The sequence below is a fragment of the Humulus lupulus genome, chromosome 9, assembly GCF_963169125.1.
Source record: "Humulus lupulus chromosome 9, drHumLupu1.1, whole genome shotgun sequence".
Lineage (NCBI taxonomy): Eukaryota > Viridiplantae > Streptophyta > Magnoliopsida > Rosales > Cannabaceae > Humulus > Humulus lupulus.
The window spans coordinates 72,102,309-72,123,290 of record NC_084801.1 but is presented as its reverse complement, the minus strand read 5'-3'; the positions used below and the strand labels follow the sequence as shown (position 1 = coordinate 72,123,290).

The window sequence follows — 20,982 nt, the reverse complement described above, 5'->3', positions numbered from 1 at the left end:
TTTTGTAGCCTGATCTGATATTTATTACAAACTTTGTATTTAACAATAACAATTTTTGAGTTTTTTTTTAGGAGAAGATAAGAAATGAATTTTCCCATGTTGGGAATGGTCATTTTGGGTCATTGGGATTAAAGAGTGTTGATCAATCTAATCTGTAAAGTGTGTGGAAGGTTTCTATGAGGTAGAAATAAAATTTTGAAGAGAAAGAGAAAGATATCTTGGGGTTTATATAATCTTGTAATTAATGATATTTTTCTAATTTACTATCTAGAATGAAATTTTGAGGAGACTTGATTTATTTTAAAGTAAAGTAATAAAGGTTATAGGCACATCGTAGTAAAAATAACTTGATCTATCATGGCCCAAACTAGTACTATTTGTGACATGGTACTTTAATTCAAGAGAAGTAAAAATTTAATACTTTTCCATGAAAACATGAATAAGTGCCATCAACAGTGAAGAAGAAGAGGTTTAGTCTATAGTTAATTAATATGATCATATTTTGATTGCTATTTTGAACTGTTCTTGAGACTAGATACTTTGATTGATTTTTCGCTCTGAAATATACTGGTATAAATGTTGGGAAAGTTGGATTAGATCAGAGAGGCTTTAGTAGTTGCAATATAATATTCTCTAATTGTTCTCAGATTGCTTTCAAGATCATATCTTTAGTTGATTTTGTGGGGTCCATTGTCACCTAAACGATCACTGATCATCTTTTGTTTTGCATACTCTGATATTTTGGTCTCCTATCACCATAGAAAACATGTTTAGACAACTTAGCTTACTTGGAATTAGAATGGAATCAAATTATTTCCATGTTGTTTTTTTGGCATGTTTTGAATTGAGCCAAGAATTTCTAGCAGCCCTAGTTGGAAAGGAAAAGAATAAAAATGAAAGATGCTTGTTGCTTGTTCCAATGTATATAATCTATATGATAAAATGTATTTGATATAGATTGAAAAATTATGGACAATCTTATCGATATAACCCATGCTGTGACTATGAGGACCACCACACTTGTTGTTTTGCTTATCTTTCTACTTTCTCTTAATTCCTTCCTGTAATGAAAAAACTGTCCTGCAGACTTGGAGAGTCTTTCTACTTTCTCTTAACTCTTATTATTAATATCATAAAAATGTTAGAGGAGTTTGAATATCTTAAATATTCATCCATAGAGAAGTAGGTTATGAGATTAAAATTGTGTGCTGCAGTGATAACGGAAGGTTAAAAACTTATGTGTATTAGAGAAGTAGGTTCTGGAAAATTTGTTTGTGTGCTGCGGTGATATAAGGAAGAAAATTTATTGTGTGTTGTTTGAATTTTTTGACTTGGTATTGATAGATGGTTAGGTAAGCTTTTATATGTATAGATTAGATTTTTCATTATATGTATAGATTAGATTTTTCATTTAGTCATATTGTTTTTGTTGACGCGGTTCTTCGCCAGGAATTTGTTCATCAGGGATGGCAATATGGTGGGCCTCCTGCCCATCCTGATGCTCTGTCTCGTTGCCATGCCTGGATCGAGTGGTCACCATAGTTGGATGTTTGTGGCAGCACTAATTGATTTTGCTCTCAATGAAAGCACCAAACTGTTGACGCGGTTCTTCGCCAACAGGTTATTAAGAGAGGGAGAGAAAGGGATTAGTGCTGAAAGTAGAACCGTAACAGATAGGAAATCTTAAAGGATGAACTAGGTGACTCAAGAAACGTTTTTAAGTGGTTCAAAGGTTAAAATCCTTCTACTCCACTAGTCAATATTATTGATCTATTCCGGATATTTGGTTACAAGGTGTATCTCTTCAGAGACTATTTTTTCCAACCCCCTATCAACTCCCAGGGTTTCCATATTTATAGGAGAAGGCACTTGGAAGTTGGTAAGGAGGTCATCCCGTGACCTTCTTATTTGTCATATCAACTTTGTGACATTCATGATTAATTCCTAAACCTGACACATAAGTATGGTCAAATCGATAGATAAGGAGATAATGGGCCGCACGGCCCAACCCAGCCGTGGGTGTCTGAATACGCACGTTCCTGCTGCGTGTCCGAGAAGTCAGGGAGATATCGGACACGTGATGTCAGATATAGGCACGTTTATCTTGCGTGTGTTGACTTTACAAAGGGTCAGAGATCCACGAGCAGATCGTACCACGAGCTGCTTCCCTGACCTGACCTTCGGCCTTCAGGCTCCTTCTCCCAGTCTTGGGTAGCCTGGGCAAGTCCTTGAGGATACCTCGAGCTAAGGGGGTACGACCTTGAAAACAGGAGCTCCGGCCTGGGGAAATTTACGGACTAACCATGATTAGTTCGAGGCTCAACCTGCTAACCAGCCCGTGGGAAAACCAGGGCGTACATCTGCCCCCCAAGCTCCTGCTCGTGGTATATGACGTCATATATCGAAGACCACAGTAGGGGCTTTTAGACTTCCCCACAACCCTTCACATTCCACTTTTTGTGCAGGCGTCTGATACGTGGAACGTCGTGGGTGGTGATGGTACGTTTTACGAGAACCGCATTTAATGGTCTAGTCTATGCTCAGCCGTCGCTTCGTATTTCGAGGGGAAGGCCTCGGATCCCCCACTAGGGTCACCCGAGAGCCTTATACACGTGATTCTTCGTGTATATAAAAAGGGGGTGGCCACCCTACGCACGAGCCATCCCTTCATTCAAAATTTCCCAAATCTTTTTCCTTCTTCCCGCTCTAACTTTCAAAAGAACGAAACCCTCGACTCAGTTGCTGCCATTTTCATTGTTCAAGAAGCTTAGGCGCACGAGTTTCTCCGAAGCTTTGGAGGCTATTTCACCGACGAAGCTCCTATCAACGCAGCATTCTCTTCAACCTTCCAGCGATATATTGTACGTTTCCTGACCCTGTTTACTTTGAAAACATGCTACTGTAGCTTAGGTAAATTTTTTTATTTTTTTTTACTTTAGCCGCATGCAAGGGTTTTCTGGGTTGCGTGGACATGGAGGGTGACAGCCCTTTTTAGGTTAGGACATACTTGTTGTAGGAAATCGCCTTAGAGTATGGGTTTCAGGATGCTTTTTCTAGGACAATTTATGGGTAGAAGTTTTGGGAATTTTTGGTGCAAAACCGGGTAGCTTAGGGAACACGCCTCATGGGCGGTTTTGCCGTTCTTGCCTATTGAAACTTTCCTCCCAAGGAAAATTTTACTCTGAACCCCCTGACACGCGAATTCCGAGTAATCTGGGATCTGTTAGGAGTACACGCGCGTGTTCACTGAACCGCGTGGTTCCATCTCCCACGAGCTGGGCTTACCTCAGCTCGTGCAAATAATAATTATTCTACCTCCTGCTTGGGTCGCCCTTTCTAAAATGTTTTCTCGTGTTCACTAGGCGACAAGATGGCTCCAAAAAAGAACCTCCCTCAGAAGAACGTTGGAAGCTCGGCCTCCTGGAAAGAGAAGGGAAAGGCGGTGATGCCCAGCTCGCCGATCCCCCACTTCGGGCCGGCCGTGGAGAAACAGGTCGAGGTGGCCCCCGACGCATTTTTTGAGGCGGAGAGAATCGTTTTGAAGGTAACTGACCAGACGAAGATCAACAAACTCTTCCTCACCCACAACATTCCACTGGGGAAAGCCTCAGTTATAGCCCGACCTACTGCGGAGAACGAGCGGAGCTGCACTCTGCTCGACGAATCGTTTGCGGCCTGGAGTGGTGAACACTTCAAGGCAGGGGCCTTCCTTCCCCTGGATCAGTATTTCGCTGATTTCGTGAACTATGTGGGGTTGGCCCCATTCCAGCTCCCCCCCAACTCCTACCGTCTGCTGGCAGGGTTGAGGTACTTATTCAAGAAGGAGGAGTGGGAGGTCCCCACTCCTGCAGATATTTTATACTTCTTTTGTCTAAAAGCCAGCCTGGACTAGAGGGGGAGAGGTGACGGGTTCTACTACTTAACCCATTTTCCTAATACGGCGGCAGTCATCGAGCTGCCAAGCCATCCAAATGACTTTAAGGACCAGTTCTTCATGTCAACTGGGTTCTGGAACTGCAAGCACCATTACTTCAACCGCCCTCGTAAGTGAACCCTGATCTTAGCTCGCCTTTTAAGTGTTATTTTATTTTAGCTCCTCTCATATTCCACTCTTATTCCGGCCAATTTTGCAGCCATCTACGCGAGGACCGAAAAGTCTGTGACCCTCGGGGGTCAATACGAAACACTGGCGGGCTTGCCCCTCAGTGAAAAGGACTATCGCGTGCTCGTGACGGACGAGATGATGGTGTTCTGCAAACTGATTTTCCCAAATCAGACTCTGAACCTGAAGAGGCCCCAGGGGCCGCCCCTAGCCCGCGAAAACAGACAAATCATTGTTGAGGAGGTCGCGGCAGAGGAAGACGAGGAGGACGAGACGGCTGAAGTTCCGCTCGTGAGGAATACGAAGAGGAACTTGGAGGTCGCCCAGGGAATGGACGAGGAGAGGATCCAATCCGGAGCAGCCGCGGGTCCTTCCGGCCAAGGTAACCCTTTCCTGCTTAGGAATGTAGATAGGGCCACTGCGGACCCCCGGCTGGTTAGGTTCAATCCTAGGCAGATCGTCCATCGTCATCGACGGGACCCGGACCTGAACACACTCCTGCTCCACTGTGTTGATCGGCTCGTGCTGGATCACCAAGAGAGCTGGCCTAGGGGTACCGTAGTAGTAGATAACACCCTAGCCTTTAGGTTGATCATTTTTTAGGAGTATGGGACCAACTTACGCACGTGGCCATCACTGCAGAGGGGCATCTATGCTCCGGTGCTTAGGCAGTATGTAGAAGAGTCTAGCCCCGAGTCAGAATCGGACCCAGAACTTGCGCCTGTTCGGGAAATAATCGTCTTAGGTTCTTCCAGCTCATGGGGTAGGGCTCCCTTAGTATTCATATACTGTTTGCCTTTAACCTTTTGCTTATATTTCTCCCCTATTGCTAACTTGTAATAACCACGTTTTTTGTTTTTCCAGAAGAGATGTCTCAGCCCGAGGATAGTTTACGGGGCATAGACTTCGGGGGGAATCCCCCAGCAAGGCCAAGATTGAAAAGGCTCCGTGGGTCCAAGAGCACGGCTGGGGGCTCCACCAAATCTCCGGCAAAGGAGAAGGAAAAAACCCCACCATCGCAGGTCGGGGGGGCGACTCTTCTGGCTGGCGGAGCAGGACACATGCCTCCGCCGCCCCAGTGATCTCCATCAGCCACCCAGGACATGGGAATGGAGGTCGGGCCCCCGGCTGCAGTGGCCCCTGGCGTACGCATCACGGTCGACCCCCAGGCCCTGGAAAAGATCCCAGAAGCCTTCCGGGGGACGGTGTATGAGTCGGCGAGCTATGCCGTCAACCATTTCTACAATTTCAAAGAGAAGGAGCTCCAGGCTATTGAGACACTGAGCCCGGTCCACGTAATAGAGTCATCGATGGACATGACCCTAACGGTAGGCTGCCCCATTCTTTTAAGGCTTTACCCCTCACACACCACCTTATTTTTCTACTTAGCCAATTTGTCTTTCCATTCTCGCAGGGCATCGCTGCTGTACACCGAGGCATCACCACGACCAGACTCAGCTCGAGGAGATGAGGGCTGGTCACCAGGCCGCCCTTCAGGAGGCTCAGGCGGCGAAAGATGTGCTGCCGACCTCGAAGGCCGAGTTAGAGAGGACCCGCTCGAAGGTCAAAGAGCTTGAGACATCCCTTGCCACCTCGCGAACAGACCTCGAGGCAGCGAAGACCGAGGCCCAGGCTGCCCTTGAAGCTGAACGGGCCGCCTCAGAACAGTCTATGCAGGAACTGTTCTACCGGTGCTGGGCCCACAACCCGGAGGTTGACTTCTCCTTCATGCCGTCGAGTCTCTGGGAGCGCTTGTTGGTGAAGTTCCAAGCCCGCTTTAACAAAGAGGTGCCGCCTTCGGAGACTGGGGAAGCCTCTGGTGCGGCGGAGCTGGATGAGACTGCGACCTCCAAGGGGCCGACTGACGGGGCTTAGGGCGTTTTTTTTTCTCCTCGAGACAATTTGCCTTGCAATTTTAACTTGTGTATTTCTTCATGCTTTTGGCTACAATACACATATTTTTTTTTTTGATAAACTTAGTCCATGTTAACCGTTATTTATATCCCGAGCCCCTTTTAAGAAGGACCATGATCCATAATTTTAAGTTAACTTCTAAGTTTTATGACTCGGTTAAAACCATGAGCTTATTTTGAAAACTTAGTTCGTGTCAACTTTTATCCATATCTCGAGTTCTTTAAAAAGAACCACGATCAATAAATTTAAGTTAACTTCTAAGTTTTATGACCCAGTTAAAACCAGGAGCTTATTTTGAAAACTTAGTTCGTGTCAACTTGTATCCATATCTCGAGTTCTTTAAAAAGAACAACGATCAATAAATTTAAGTTAACTTCTAAGTTTTATGACCCGGTTAAAACCAGGAGCTTATTTTGAAAAATTAGTTCATGTCAACTTTTATCCATATCTCGAGTTCATTAAAAAGAACCATGATCAATAAATTTAAGTTAACTTCTAAGTTTTATGACTCGGTTAAAACCAGGATATGACTTAGTTGGCGTTAACCCTTATCCATATCTCGAGCCCTTTAAGAAGACCAATGATCCATAGATAAGGATCAACCACTAAGTCGTTAAGGAGACCTGGTTATATCCAGGTACTATATGCCCCCCAAGTAACTGGGAAAGGGTCTTTCATGGTTACTTTAAGATTACACTTGCAAATAAAAAGAAAAACTTGATTTTTATTAATACATAAAAAGTGGCCTTCCAGGCCTTACAAGTGGATCATTGATAATATTTCTTCAAGTGGATGGCGTTCCAAGTCCTTGGGACTGCCCCTCCATCAAGTCGAGCTAACTTATAAGTTCCTTCCTTGATGACTTCAATGACCTGATATGGTCCTTCCTAGTTCGGTCCCAAGACTCCATCCTTGGGATCTTTTCTGGCCAGGAAAACTCTCCTTAGGACCAAGTCGCCAACGCTAAAGGTACATTTTTTGACTTTAGTGTTATAGTAGCGAGTGATCTTTTGCTGGTAATTTGTGAGCTGGAGTTGCGAATCCTCTCGCCTTTCATCGATAAGGTCTAGGGAATGGCATAGGAGCTCATGGTTCCTATATTGGTCGTAGGACTGAACCCTATGAGACAGAACTTTAACTTCCACGGGGAGGATTGCTTCACTCCCAAAGGTTAGGGAGAAAGGAGTGTGACCCGTAGGAGTTCGATGCGAGGTCCGGTATGCCCAAAGGACCTGGGGGAGCTGTTCTGGCCAGACCCCCTTTGCCTCATCTAGCCTCTTCTTGAGGCTCGCCTTTAGAGTCTTGTTGACAGCCTCGACCTGGCCGTTTGCTTGAGGATAGGCCACAGAGGAGAAGCTTTTCACAATTCCGTGCCTTTCACAAAACTCGGTGAACAGGTCGCTGTCGAACTGAGTGCCATTGTCGGAGACAATTTTCTTCGGCAGGCCGAACCGACAGATGATGCTTTTAACCACAAAGTCGAGTACCTTCTTCGATGTTATTGTTTCCAGTGGCTCTGCCTCGGCCCACTTTGTAAAGTAGTCGATGGCTACCACGGCGTAACGGACCCCGCCCTTTCTGGTAGGCAGGGCGCCTACTAAATCTATCCCCCAAACGACGAATGGCCAAGGGGCCGAGATCATTTTCAGTTCGACAGGAGGAGCTCGGGCAACCGCGGCGAAACGCTGGCACTTGTCACACTTTTTCACATACAAGACCGAGTCTCTTGATAGAGTCGGCCATTAATAACCTTGCCTGAGAACTTTTAAGGCCAGGCTTTGCCCCCCAGCATGGTCTCCGCAGAATCCTTCGTGAATGTCCTGCAGGATGGCCTGTGCCTCACCTGGATGAACGCACCGGAGGAGAGATAGGGAATGTCCACGTCGGTACAACACACCATCGACCAGCGTGTACCTCGGAGCTTGATACAAGATTCGCCGTGCATCGTTACGCTCTTCAGGCAGCTTGCCCTCGACGAGATACTCAAGAATGGGGGTCATCCAGGTCGGCTTGGCATCAATCATCTCGACCTCTGCCCGATCTTCTTCTATACTTGGTTCTTTCAAGAATTCTATTGGCACCAATCCCAGGGTTTCTGTCTCTCCCGAGGTGGCGAGTTTGGCGAGAGCATCTGCGTTGGCGTTCTGTTCCTGAGGTATCTGTTCGATCGATCCTCGCTCAAATGCGGACAGCTCAGTTTTTACCTTCGCCAAATAGGCAGCCATCTTGGGTCCCCGCCCTGATATTCGCCCAGAACCTGGTTTACCATGAGCTGGGAGTCACTGAAGCACTGGACAGAGCTCGCCTTTAACTCCTGAGCTACCCTTAGCCCAGCTAACAAAGCTTCGTACTCTGCCTCATTGTTGGACGCCTTGAACCCGAACCTTAGCGCCGAGTGGAACCTATGTCCTTCGGGGGATATTAGAATGATTCCAGCCCTGGAGCCGCTTTTGTTAGATGAACCGTCAATGAAGATCTTCCACGACGAACGCGGCGGGGCGACTTGAAGTAGGCCTTCTGATGGATCCTCCTATAATCCCGTGCACTCCGTCACGAAGTCAGCCAACACCTGACTTTTTATGGAAGTTCGTGGAGTATAGAAAATCTCGAACTGACTGAGTTCGACCGCCCACTTTAACGAATGTCCCGATGCTTCAGGCTTTTGTAAAACCTACCATAGAGGCTGATCGGTCATGACATGTACCGAGTGGGACTGGAAATACGGTCTGAGCTTTCGTGAGGCTGTGATTAGGTAAAACGCCAATTTTTCCATCAGTGGGTACCGTGACTCTGCTCCGAGGAGTCTCTTGCTGATGTAGTAGATTGGCTTTTGAACTTGGTCCTCTTCTCGTACTAGCACGGCGCTAGCTGCATCCTCATTGACGGCCATGTAGAGGAAAAGAGGCTCTCCTGCCTTGGGCTTGGACTGCACGGGCGGTTCAGCCAGATGCGCCTTCAGATCGAGGAATGCGCTTTCGCACTCTACTGTCCACTCAAACTTCTTGTTTCCCCGGAGCAAGTTGTAGAAGGGAAAACACTTGTCGGTTGACTTGGAAATGAACTGGTTCAGTGCTGCCACCCTTCCTGTGAGGCCTTGGACATCTTTCCGCGACCTGGGGGAAGGAAGCTCGAGCAGTGACCTGATTTTGTCGGGGTTCGCCTCGATTCCTCGGGTATTGACTATGAACCCCAGGAATTTCCCCAATGCGACACCGAACGTGCATTTCTAAGGATTGAGCCGCATGCCGTATTCCCGTAGTATTTTAAAACATTCTTCCAGGTCGGAAACATGGTTGTCGGCAGTCTTTGACTTGACGAGCATGTCATCAACATACACCTCCATGTTCTTTCCGATCTGGGCCATGAACATTCTGTTTACTAGCCTCTGGTAGGTAGCTCCGGCATTCTTCAGGCCAAACGGCATGACCTTATAGCAATAGACATTCGTTGGGGTCATGAAGCTGGTATGCTCCTGGTCTGCTGGGTTCATCGCGATCTGATTGTAGCCTGAGTACGCGTCCATGAAGGACATGAGCTCGTGCCCCGCCGTGGCGTCCACCAGCTGATCGATCCTAGGCAATGGAAAGCAATCCTTGGGGAAGGCTTTATTCACGTCGGAGAAGTCAATGCAGGTCCGCCATTTCCCGTTGGGCTTTGGAACTAGCACGGGGTTGGCGACCCAAATTGGAAATTTGGCTTCTTCTTCTAGGGCTTTAGCTCGGGTTGTTCCTAAACGCCTTTGCTTTTGAGACTTGGCAGGAACGCTTTTATCCAGATGGAGCGTGTGCATGATGACGCTCGGGCTGATCCCCACCATGTCCTCGTGAGACCATGCGAATACGTCCAAGCTATTCTTCAGAAACGTAATCAGTTCCGCCTTCTTCTGGTCGCAGAGGTTCTTCCCAATCTTAACCGTCCGTGATGGATTTTGTTTATCAATGTTCACCTCCTCGAGCTCCTCAATATCCTGGAGCTCGAATCTGTCCTCGCCTACTCGGGGGTCAATGTCCTCACTCAAGGCGATCTTTACCTCTTCGGGATTCGGAGGTTTTTCAATCTCAGGAGTAGCCAAGGGTCCCTCAGATTCCTCCTCGCTCTGAATGGCCATTGCCAACTGCCCGGGTTTAGACTTTCCCTTCATGGAAATGCTATAGCATTCCCTGGCAGCGAGCTGATCGCCCTTGACGGTGCAGATTCCTGTTGAAGTAGGGAATTTCATGGCGAGGTGTCGGATGGAAGTGACGGCCTCGAAAGCTATGAGTGTAGGTCGGCCTAAGATGGCGTTGTAGGCAGCGGAGCAGTCAATGACCATGAAATCAAGCAGCTTGGAGACTGTCCGAGACTCTTCTCCCAGGGTGATCACCAGCTCGATCGTTCCTATCGCTGCCGATCCTTCTCCCGAAAAACCGTACAGCATCATGGAGGTCGCCTTTAGCTCGGCGACGGTTAGACCCATCTTTTCTAATGTGGATCGGAATAGGAGGTTCACCGAGCTTCCGTTGTCCACCAACACTCTCCTCACTTTTCGGTTAGCGAGCTGGACTGCTACGACCAAGGGATCATTATGGGGGAATTGGACATGGCCTGCGTCTTCCTCCGTAAAAGTAATCGGTTGCTTCTCTAACCGCTGCTGTTTTGAATGACGCTGCTCCGGGACGAACTCCGCTCCGTTGTGTGCCTTTAATTCATTCACATACCTCTTCTGGGCGCCTCTGCTCGTGCCAGCCATGTGCGGCCCTCAGGAGATGGTGGATATTTCTCCCTTTACCACGGGGGGAGGGACGTCCTGATCTACCCGAGGCCCGGGCTGACTGACCGGGACTTCTGGAGCGGGTCGACTCGCTGGGACCCTGTTTCGCGAGTACTGCGCCAAGGGGCCTGCTCGGATGAGAGTCTCGATTTCGTCTTTTAGATGCCTGCAATCGTCGGTATTGTGGCCGACGTCGTTATGGAAATGACAGAATTTTGAAGTATCTCTCTTTCCATTGTGGTGTTTCAATGGCTCCGGCCTCTTCCAGGGGACCAGAGCATCGTTGGCCAGGAAAATACTTTCCCTGGACTGGGTGAGCTCGGTATATGTCGTGAACACAGGCTTCAATTTATCCATAGACTTATTCTTCTTTTGACCGTGCTGGCTATTTTCACCATTTCCCTTTCTTTTGCCACCACCGGGCTGGTTGTTCTGCACGACCTCGGGGATCGCCACCACGATCTCTGTCCCTGCGCCAGCGGGCTTCTCGGGAACCTGGTTGGTCCCTGCGGCTGAAGCTTCAGCCTCTTCTAAGTTTATCCACTCTTGGGCTCTGTTAAGGAATCCGTTAACCGAGCTGACTCCCTTCCTCTGAATATCTTTCCACAGGTCTCCCCCGACCAGGATTCCGGTTCTCATGGCCATGAGCTTTGAGCTATCATCTGCGTCCCTCGCTCGAGCAGCGACATTCGCGAATCTGCTCAAGTAGGCTTTCAGCGTCTCCCCGGGCTGCTGTCTCACGTTAGCTAGGGAATCGGCTTGGACTCGGGCGGCCTGGGAGGCGCGGAACGCCCTTTTGAAATCAGCTGAAAAGGTCTTCCAGGAGCTGATTGACTGCCTTTTACTCTGCTTGAACCACTGTCTGGCAGGTCCAGTCAGTGTGGAAGGAAAGATCAAGCAACGAAGCTCCGGGCCAATGTTATGGGCCATCATTAGGGTGTTGAACATCCCTAAATGGTCCGACGGGTCCCCGTCCCCGTTGAACTTTGACAAGTGAGGCATACGGAAGCCAGATGGGTATGTCGTCGCTGCTATGCTGGGGGCGAAGAGTTCCATTTCGTCACCCGAATCATATTCGTCTTTTTCTTTTTCTGATAGGAGCTTTCTCATCAGTTCTTCCATCTGAGTTAGGCGCTCGAGGGTTTGGTCCTAAGATCCTGGGTTATTCTGGGACTGTTCAACAGCTCCGGACCCATTGTACATATTAGGTGGGTTGTTGCCCCTCCTGTCTTGAGATAGTTTATTTGGGACATTCCCTCCGTTATGTACTTCGGATCGGACTCCCGCCGAGCGGGCCGGGCTACCATCTCTAGCTCGATCCTCCCTGTGAGACTTGAGGCGATCTCGAAGGTCGCCCCCCTGGGTGGTCTGGTGACTTTGCGCTGAACTCAGTTGCTGACGCAAGTCTCCTCCGGAGAGATCACTCCGGCGGCTGTCGGTCCAATGACTCCTGCTGGACAGGCTCGGAGTGCGTCTGTGGTGGTGAGGACTTGAGCTTTCTCCAAGCGCCCTGCTACGTCGGAAAGGTCCTACTGATGGTGGGTTTCTCCTACTACTCCCGTAAGCTGGGATGTCTCGGACGGGCTGAGGAGACGGATATCTGATTGGAGAAGGAGGATGCTTGACTGGGAAGGCGATCCTAGTTCCGTCTGGACGGATCAAATTTGGTGGGGGCTTTTCGGCCCTGCCAGCTTTCTGGTCTCGCTCTGGGAGAGCTGGACGAGGCGCAGGACGGGCTGACGTCCCTGGCCCTCCCCGGATCTCCTTCGAGAATTTCCTCGAGCTCTCCTGGGCGTTCTCGAGGAACGTTGAGAACTAGGAGTTGACGTCCTGACCGAACGGCTGTATTGCTGTTGTCCGGTTCTAGGCATTTCCATGAAGTTTGTCTCTTGACGGTGCGATGAAGGGGTGGAGTTGGCTGCAGGAAGTCTATCCGAACGGGTACGCCTGGGCCGACTACCCCGGTGAGACTTAGGAGCCTCACCTTGCCTCTCTCCAACGTTAACGTTGGTTGTGAGAGGGGGTAGTCGGGCCAGAATATCTTGGATTTGCCGACTAGCAGTTACTAACTGGCTCCTCAGCTGAGCGTTCTCCATCTCCACCGCAGTATAATAACACGGGTTCGGATTAGGTGGCCGGGGCGCCGAACTACCAGTATCGTCTTGGCCCGCCGGCTGCTTCCCTGGCCTCTGTTGGACTTCAGGAATTTGTTCATCAGGGATGGCAATATGGTGGACCTCCTGCCCATCCTGATGTTCTGTCTCGTTGCCATGCCTGGATCGAGTGGTCACCATAGTTGGATGTTTGTGGCAGCACTAATTGAATTTGCTCTCAATGAAAGCACCAAACTGTTGACGCGGTTCTTCGCCAACAGGTAATTAAGAGAGGGAGAGAAAGGGATTAGTGCTGAAAGTAGAACCGTAACAGATAGGAAATCTTAGAGGATGAACTAGGTGACTCAAGACACGTTTTTAAGTGGTTCAAAGTTTAAAATCCTTCTACTCCACTAGTCAATATTATTGATCTATTCTGGATATTTGGTTACAAGGTGTATCTCTTCAGAGACTATTTTTTCCAACCCCCTATCAACTCCCAGGGTTTCCATATTTATATGAGAAGGCACCTGGAAGTTGGTAAGGAGGTCATCCCGTGACCTTCTTATTTGTCATATCAACTTTGTGACATTCATGATTAATTCCTAAACCTGACACATAAGTATGGTCAAATCGATAGATAAGGAGATAATGGGCCGCACGGCCCAACCCTGCCGTGGGTGTCTGAATACTCACGTTCCTGCTGCGTGTCCGAGAAGTCAGGGAGATATCGGACACGTGATGTCAGATATAGGCACGTTTATCTTGCGTGTGTTGACTTTACAAAGGGTCAGAGATCCACGAGTAGATCGTACCACGAGCTGCTTCCCTGACCCGACGTTCGGCCTTCAGGCTCCTTCTCCCAGTCTTTGGCAGCCTGGGCGAGTCCTTGAGGATACCTCGAGCTAAGGGGGTACGACCTTGAAAACAGGTGCTCCGACCTGGGGAAATTTATGGACTAACCATGATTAGTCCGAGGCTCGACCTGCTAACCAGCCCGTGGGAAAACCAGGGCATACAGTTTTCATTATTTCCCTATTTATAGATTAGATTTCTCAGCCATAAATATTGATGAAAAATAACTCAAATAACAATTATATGTATAATCAAAGATAAAAACAAGTTATACTAATATATAACCAGCCAAAATTATTCCTTAGTGCAAAACCAATTGGGATGCTACTATAATTTTTTAAATTATATTTTAAGAGAATCAAGGCTTAAATGCCACTGTAGACTTAACTGCCACAAATAAATAAGCAATTAATAATATATAAATATATGTTTCATGATGTTAGTTGATTATATATGAAAATATTTCTATCAAGATAGGATATACATAAAGGAAATGACCAAGAGACTACTTGGCCAAGGAAATGTTAAGAATCCAGCATGTATAATTATTAATTAGAACATATTAAATATGGTGAAACAGAAGCATGTATAATTGGAAAATATTAAATTTGGCGAAAATAAGTGATTAATGAAGGAACTAGACTAGCATAATCAAACCTTCTCTTGATTTCCAATTGTTGAATTTGTCGAATAAAATATTTATTAGAAAATAGAATAAATTAATCAAGTGTAGCAAAATTTGATTTACAGTAACAAAATTCTATTTACAGATATATAGAGAATAACAATTGTTGACTGCGTTTTTAGCCAACGACGTGAGAACGTCAATAACGACAAGCCTTCAAGAGAATTTAAACGACACAGACGGTTTAATCAAGAAAAGTAAATAACACAAGAGATTTTTATAGTGGTTCAGCCCCGATTGTCGGTAATAGCCTAATCCACTTAGAGTTGAGATTTATAGATCTGTACTCAAGATCAGATGGACTAAGCCAACTGAGTTTCTTCAGTACAGATTGCAAAAATACAAGAATTCACTCAAATGACAACACTTTCTCTCTCTAGAATACTCAGACCCAAATTTCTCTCTCTAGAATACTCAGACCCAAATTTTCTCTCTCTAGAAAGAAGAAGCCCTCTCTAATCCCATAAGCCCTCTATTTATAGGCTTAGGGTCATACATACGGTATCCCCTAGAACCGGGATATTTTATTATATTTATTACATTTAAATTACAAAGAAACATTCAAAATTCAAAATGTAACAAACCCCCCATTTGTGGGAAGAATGAGAGAGTCCCGCATATCTTGTTGAAGTTGTTTCTGGGAATCTTGACTTAGTCTCCTCTAGCTAGTTGATCCACCTCCTACTGACCACCCATGCAAGTGCTGGTCGAACATGTGCATGGTGGTAGGACAAACATTTGTTGGTCGGACATGCATGGTGGTAGGACATGCATGGTGGTAGGACATGCACTTCTCTCCTCTAACATGGCACTCTCCTCTAGCATGCCATGTTTTTCCTCGGACCAAATCCTTGGGGTCTCCTAGGACCACCCTCTTGGGGTTTCCTAGGACCACTCTCTTGAGTTCTCCTCGGATGCACTCTCCTTAGCTCTCCTAGGATGTACTCTCCTTAGCTCTCCTAGGATGCATTCTCCTTAGCCTCCTAGGATGCACTCTCCATAGCTCTCCTAGGATGCATTCTCCTTAGCCTCCTAGGATGCACTCTCCTTAGCTCTCCTAGGATGCATTTTCCTTAGCCTCCTAGGATGCACTTTCCTTAGCTTTCCTCGGACCAAGGTGCACTTGGCTTGGTTATGACATCTTTCAAGCAGTCCAAATTCTTCGTCAGTCTACCAGGTCACTTTATCACAACTCTGAGGAGTCAATGTATTTATTGACTATTTAATGTGTCTTTTACGGACCATGTACTGCCATTTGTCACCTCTATTGCCACGTCATTGATCTCCAATTTTTGGGTATAACAACAATAATTACAAATCATTGCTCCCAACACTCCTTAGTACATAATTTAATGAGTTTATAGTCTTCTTTTTAACGAGCCTAAGGAGACCGAACAACACAACAAAAAAGTATTGAAATAAGAACAAGCACCACTTAAGTAGAAAAAAAAAACAGCTAAGAAAAGTACCAAGTCACACATTTGAAAATATTTATAATGTTTTTGTTTCTTCTTTTCCTTATACATATATAAATTAAAGCTAAAAAATACTTATATGCATAGGAGACTCAAAAATAAGGGAATCATTAAAGTATGAAAAATTAATGAATCATAACTACTATATGCGAAAAAATGGATACCTAATGTTACAGACGCAAACAGAACAAGTTCTAGCAATAGTTCTACATGATATGCAATCAGAACAATATCCGAGAACCATGAATAGTATTAAAGAAATACCAAAGTCATCTAAAATATTAATGTGCTTACTTAAATACTGTTTATCTTTGATAGTCATGGTTAGTGTTGTTTAATGATCTTGGTTCACCTCTTCATAACATAGTACATAGCGAGATCATTTTTCAAATTTGCTAAATTATAACTGAACTAGAATGAAATATTATTCATACAACAACAAACCAATCATTTTAATAAATTAAGAGCAAGATCAAACTAAAGTATATAAAAATGCCAAAACTTACATTCTGCTTTTATCTATTACCATAATTAGAGCTTTTGGAGGTGGAATGTGATAATTTTAACTTTATTGACACAAATATATAATGCAAAAAACTTAGAGGGCCTTCTTCGTGGCTACAAATGACAACTATATAACCACATTGAGTGAAAAGTTAGGTTTAAGCACCTTACTTAAACTAAAGGTCCTTTTGACTCTTACTGGTACCAATGACCCATTTCTCTAAACTTCACTTTATCCCAAAATAAAAAAATCTAATAACCATAAGCTTTATAAATCTTTTTAAAAACAGAAAGGAAAACAAGCCTAATTTTCAGAAAATATTAATGGTATTATAAAACACCATAAGAAAATATTATTCCTCCCTAACATAGTAGCGTTGTGTAAACCATCATTTCCAATTTTTTATTATCTTCTATTTTCACACTCAACTCCTTGTACTATTAGTTTCTAGTTTCTAGTTTCAGTGTTCAATGAATATACTACTATGAACACTTAGAACAAAGTAATAGTCATCCACGTGATTATTCTATTCAACAGAAACTAAACAGCCAAACACAAGTTCAACAAAAATTAAGCCATACACACGCAACTTTGAGTTAAAAAATCAATTTATCAAATTTAACTGAAGAAAAGGATCTTTTTAAGCTTCAAAATGGTTACAAATGAAAAACAAACATACAATTTCTCATTTCCTGTATTTTAATTCTTAAACAATAATGAAAGGGATACACACATATATATACACACCCTCTTCCTTAAGAAAAAACAACAAATAAAAAGGAAGAATCAAATAAACTCAATATGAAACACACTGTGACCACATGAAAGAACTACTTCCTTTAGAACTACCATATGTGATTATTACAATATGCATGTCCATCAAAACCTGTATCAGGAGGCATCATAATCAATAGAAAATCTAACCAGACCAAATATCATGCTCATCAAAGGGAAAATATAAAAGATGCTGAAATGGAAATCAAGTCAGTGCTCACCCAGCAAAAACAGAAGAAAAAAAAAGACGTAGTTATTATACTTCTATTCAAATGGTGAAAGCTCTCCGTTACAACTTCAATTAGCAGCTAGTTGTATGGGAATCCTGGGGAACAATTCAGATTGAGCCAAATAAGAAAATCATTAAATTACAAAAAATAGAAAGCCATAATTTAAAATAAAACCAAGAAATGAAATGCTTTTATTTATTCAAGAGAGTAATTAGCTCGTAGAGGGAAAACTGCCAAGACTAGTGGGAAAAAAAAACTAGTAAGAATAAAAATTTTACCACCCAAATGCAAATCCTCCTCGCCATCACCAGGAACAACAAACCTACGCTGCCCTGATGAAGAGGCAGCCATTGGAAAAAATGGATGAAAGGAGAAGCCATTGACAGTATCTGAGGTCTCACACATACAAAAATACGTATAAAGGAAAGCTCAAGTCATCTCTAATACGAATTTTTCCACATTCTAGTGGACCAGAGTATACCTAATGCAGCTTGAAAGCTTGATACCCATTGCCTAGTTTTTAGATCATATATATGAACAGAACCATCCTGAAACCAAAACATTAAATTAATAGAAGAAAAAATGCAGGATTGTTTTGTTTAGGGAAACATGCATTCATCTCATTTGGTTTCAACTATCATCTAAAATTGTGCTTCGGCCTATGCCTTGCAACAGCCACAATAAGAAATTAACCTAATATAAAATTATATTTAAACTACTTTAGATATTTAATTAAATCATTTTGCAACACACAAAAGTATTAATGTGAAGAGGCTTTCCACTGTTTGAAATTTGGATGGGTGCACTATGGGTTTGCATATATTTCAGATTACTACTAAGACTCATTTGGCGATAGATTGAGGGAAATTGGGAATAGGCATGCTAAAAAAATGTCAACCCAAAGCAACTTGAGAGGACACATGGAAAGAAGAAGTGGAGAGGAAACATGGAAAGAAACAACAAGAAAGAAAGATAGGTGTGGTCAGAAGAGTAGATAGAAAACTATACTAATGGGCACTTTTAGGGAAAATTTGCTGTAATAAAAATAAAACTTACTTTAAAATTTTAATAAAAGTGTAATATCCATCAACTTAATTATACTTAATATAATATTCTCAATGTAAAAAGTTATGGGACGAATCCTATGAAATATAATCCATGAGTATCTAATTTCACTGAACCATTATGGGCAGCGGGTACTTACTTGGGACAGCTCCAATCTCTTTTCTTTATTTCAAACTCAATTTTGCCAACACTTTTAGGACCATCATTCTTTCATTTTAGGCAATGTAAATTTTTGGAGAAGTTCATAAAATTGCAACTAAAAAATAAAAATGAAGGCTAGAAAAAATATATAATGGTCTCCAAAAATTCACGCCAATCTCGATCACTACCAGTGCCTAAGAGTACCCTAAGCATTTAGTCACTCCCATGATCAGTAGAGATTCACTTGAAAGAAAAAACAAAAAACCCCAACTCCATAACTAGTATTATACACACTATAGCTTAATGTATGGGGTAAGTGAATAGAACATAAACCAATGCTAACAGTTTTTCTTTCATAATTACAGTTTTTCTAAATCGAGTTTCAGCTTGAAAAGCATAATATGCATATAGATAACCAAAAGATCTGTCCATTCCTAAAACTATGGTGGGGTGATGCCCACTAAGTATTAATAAAAATAAATTGCATCCAAAGCATAAGCTAATAATTTAGTGTTTGGTTTCTTTGTTTGCTTTGGTGTAGTTTTGAATTCATTATTTTGTATGTGGTGTCCTTTCTTGGATATAATTTCCATAGCATTTTTCTTGAAGTAATTTGTGATGCTAGATAATAACAATAAAATATTTCTTTGTTTATTTTGCAGATGTGACAAGTGAAGTAGAAAAGGATACTTAATTTTGAAGGCTTTGTGTTGGGCAGCTGTAGAATATTTTGTGTTGAAAGTAGTAACTTTTCACTATGTTGAATATTTAAGACTCCTTGAATACTTAAAGAACATTTTGTTGTTGATGACAGTGTTGAATGTTTTAAACTAATTTGTGAATTGTTAATACAATGTTGAATGTTTTTACTTTTTGTTATTTGATGATGCTAGTATATATTAGAAAGCTAATTATAATTATATAAAAAAAATTAAAATATAATAGAATAAATTAGTGTTATATAAATGAAATATATAATGAGAATTTAAACTTATCTAAATATTAAAATAATACGAAAATTGTGTTATGCAAACTTCATTATATAACACAAATAATGTGTTATTCTAAAGTGTGGTATAATACAAATAATGTGTTATACTAAAGTGTAGTATAACAAAAAAAATGTGTTATACTAAAGTATAATATAACACAAAAAATGTGTTATACTAAAGTGTAGTATAACACAAAAAAAGTGTTATACTAAAGTGTAGTATAACACAAATTTATAAGTATTGAAATGTGTTATATAATCGACTATAAATAACATATTTAAACACTTATCTATATATTAAAATAACACAGAAAGTGTGTTATCGTTGACAGTATAATAACACATCTGTATAACACTGATAAAGTGTTATGTAAAGTACCCTGACCTACGATAACATAGTCGGTCTTAACACATCAAAAAGTGTTATGGTATGTTTTGATAACACATTTTTGGTGTTTTTAAAAGCATTTTTTCTTGTAGTGGGGGCACGAGTTGGTGGAGAAGGATCACAGCGTGGTTCACGTTGTGGAGGGGAGGGTTCATTGGGTGGTGGGGAGGGTGCATGGGATGGAGGGGAGGGTTCACGAGGAGGAGAAGGGACATCTGAAAGTGGGGAGGAAGAGGGGTTGGTGGGGGCAGAGAGCACGATGTCGGTGAGGGAGGATTCGAGATTTACAGGTGGAGGAAGTTGGGTTTTAGGGAGGATGGGGTCTAGGTTAGTGAGGGTGGGGCGGAGAAGTCAGAAGTTTCAGTGGACGAGGTGGGGAGGCGATTACAATGGTGAAAAGCATAGAGGCGGTTGGCATTGGGAATCGGCATCAGAGAAGAAGAAAGGGAACAATATGGGTTTGTGGAGAGGGAAAAAAAACTGATACCCAAAAAAAAATGTTGAATTGCTTTTGTGACATTTTTTATGTAAATTTTTGTTTTTGATTTTTTAAAAAAAAAACGACAGAGAAGGGACAGAAATGACAAAACTAATGACTCACAAGACACATATTTTTTATTTTTTATATTATCTATATATATATTGTTGACGCGGTTCTTCGGCAACAGATAATTAATAGAACGAGGAGAGGGATTAGTGCTAAATAATGAACCGTAATAGATGAATGATCTCTTAGTAAAATGATAACACGAATACTTTTTTATATGGTTCAAAGGTTAAAATCCTTCTAGTCCACCAGCCAATATTATTGATATCTCTCTGATATTCTTTACAGGGTATTTCTTTACAAATTAGGATCCAACCTTTTGCAACCCCCAGGGTCTCCATATTTATAAGGAGAGGACACCTGTGTGTTGGCAAGGGAGGTCATCCCATGACCTTCTTACCCATCATGTCACTTCTGTGACATTCATGATTAATTCCTAAAACCTGACATTGAAGTGTGGTCTAATC

At 43.3% G+C, this 20,982-nt stretch overlaps 1 pseudogene; it reads left to right on the top strand.

The window, feature by feature from the left end:
* Positions 1-20,452, top strand: part of LOC133799795 (monocopper oxidase-like protein SKS2) — a 28,006-nt pseudogene extending 7,554 nt beyond the window's left edge.
* The last annotated feature ends 530 nt before the right edge of the window (positions 20,453-20,982 follow it).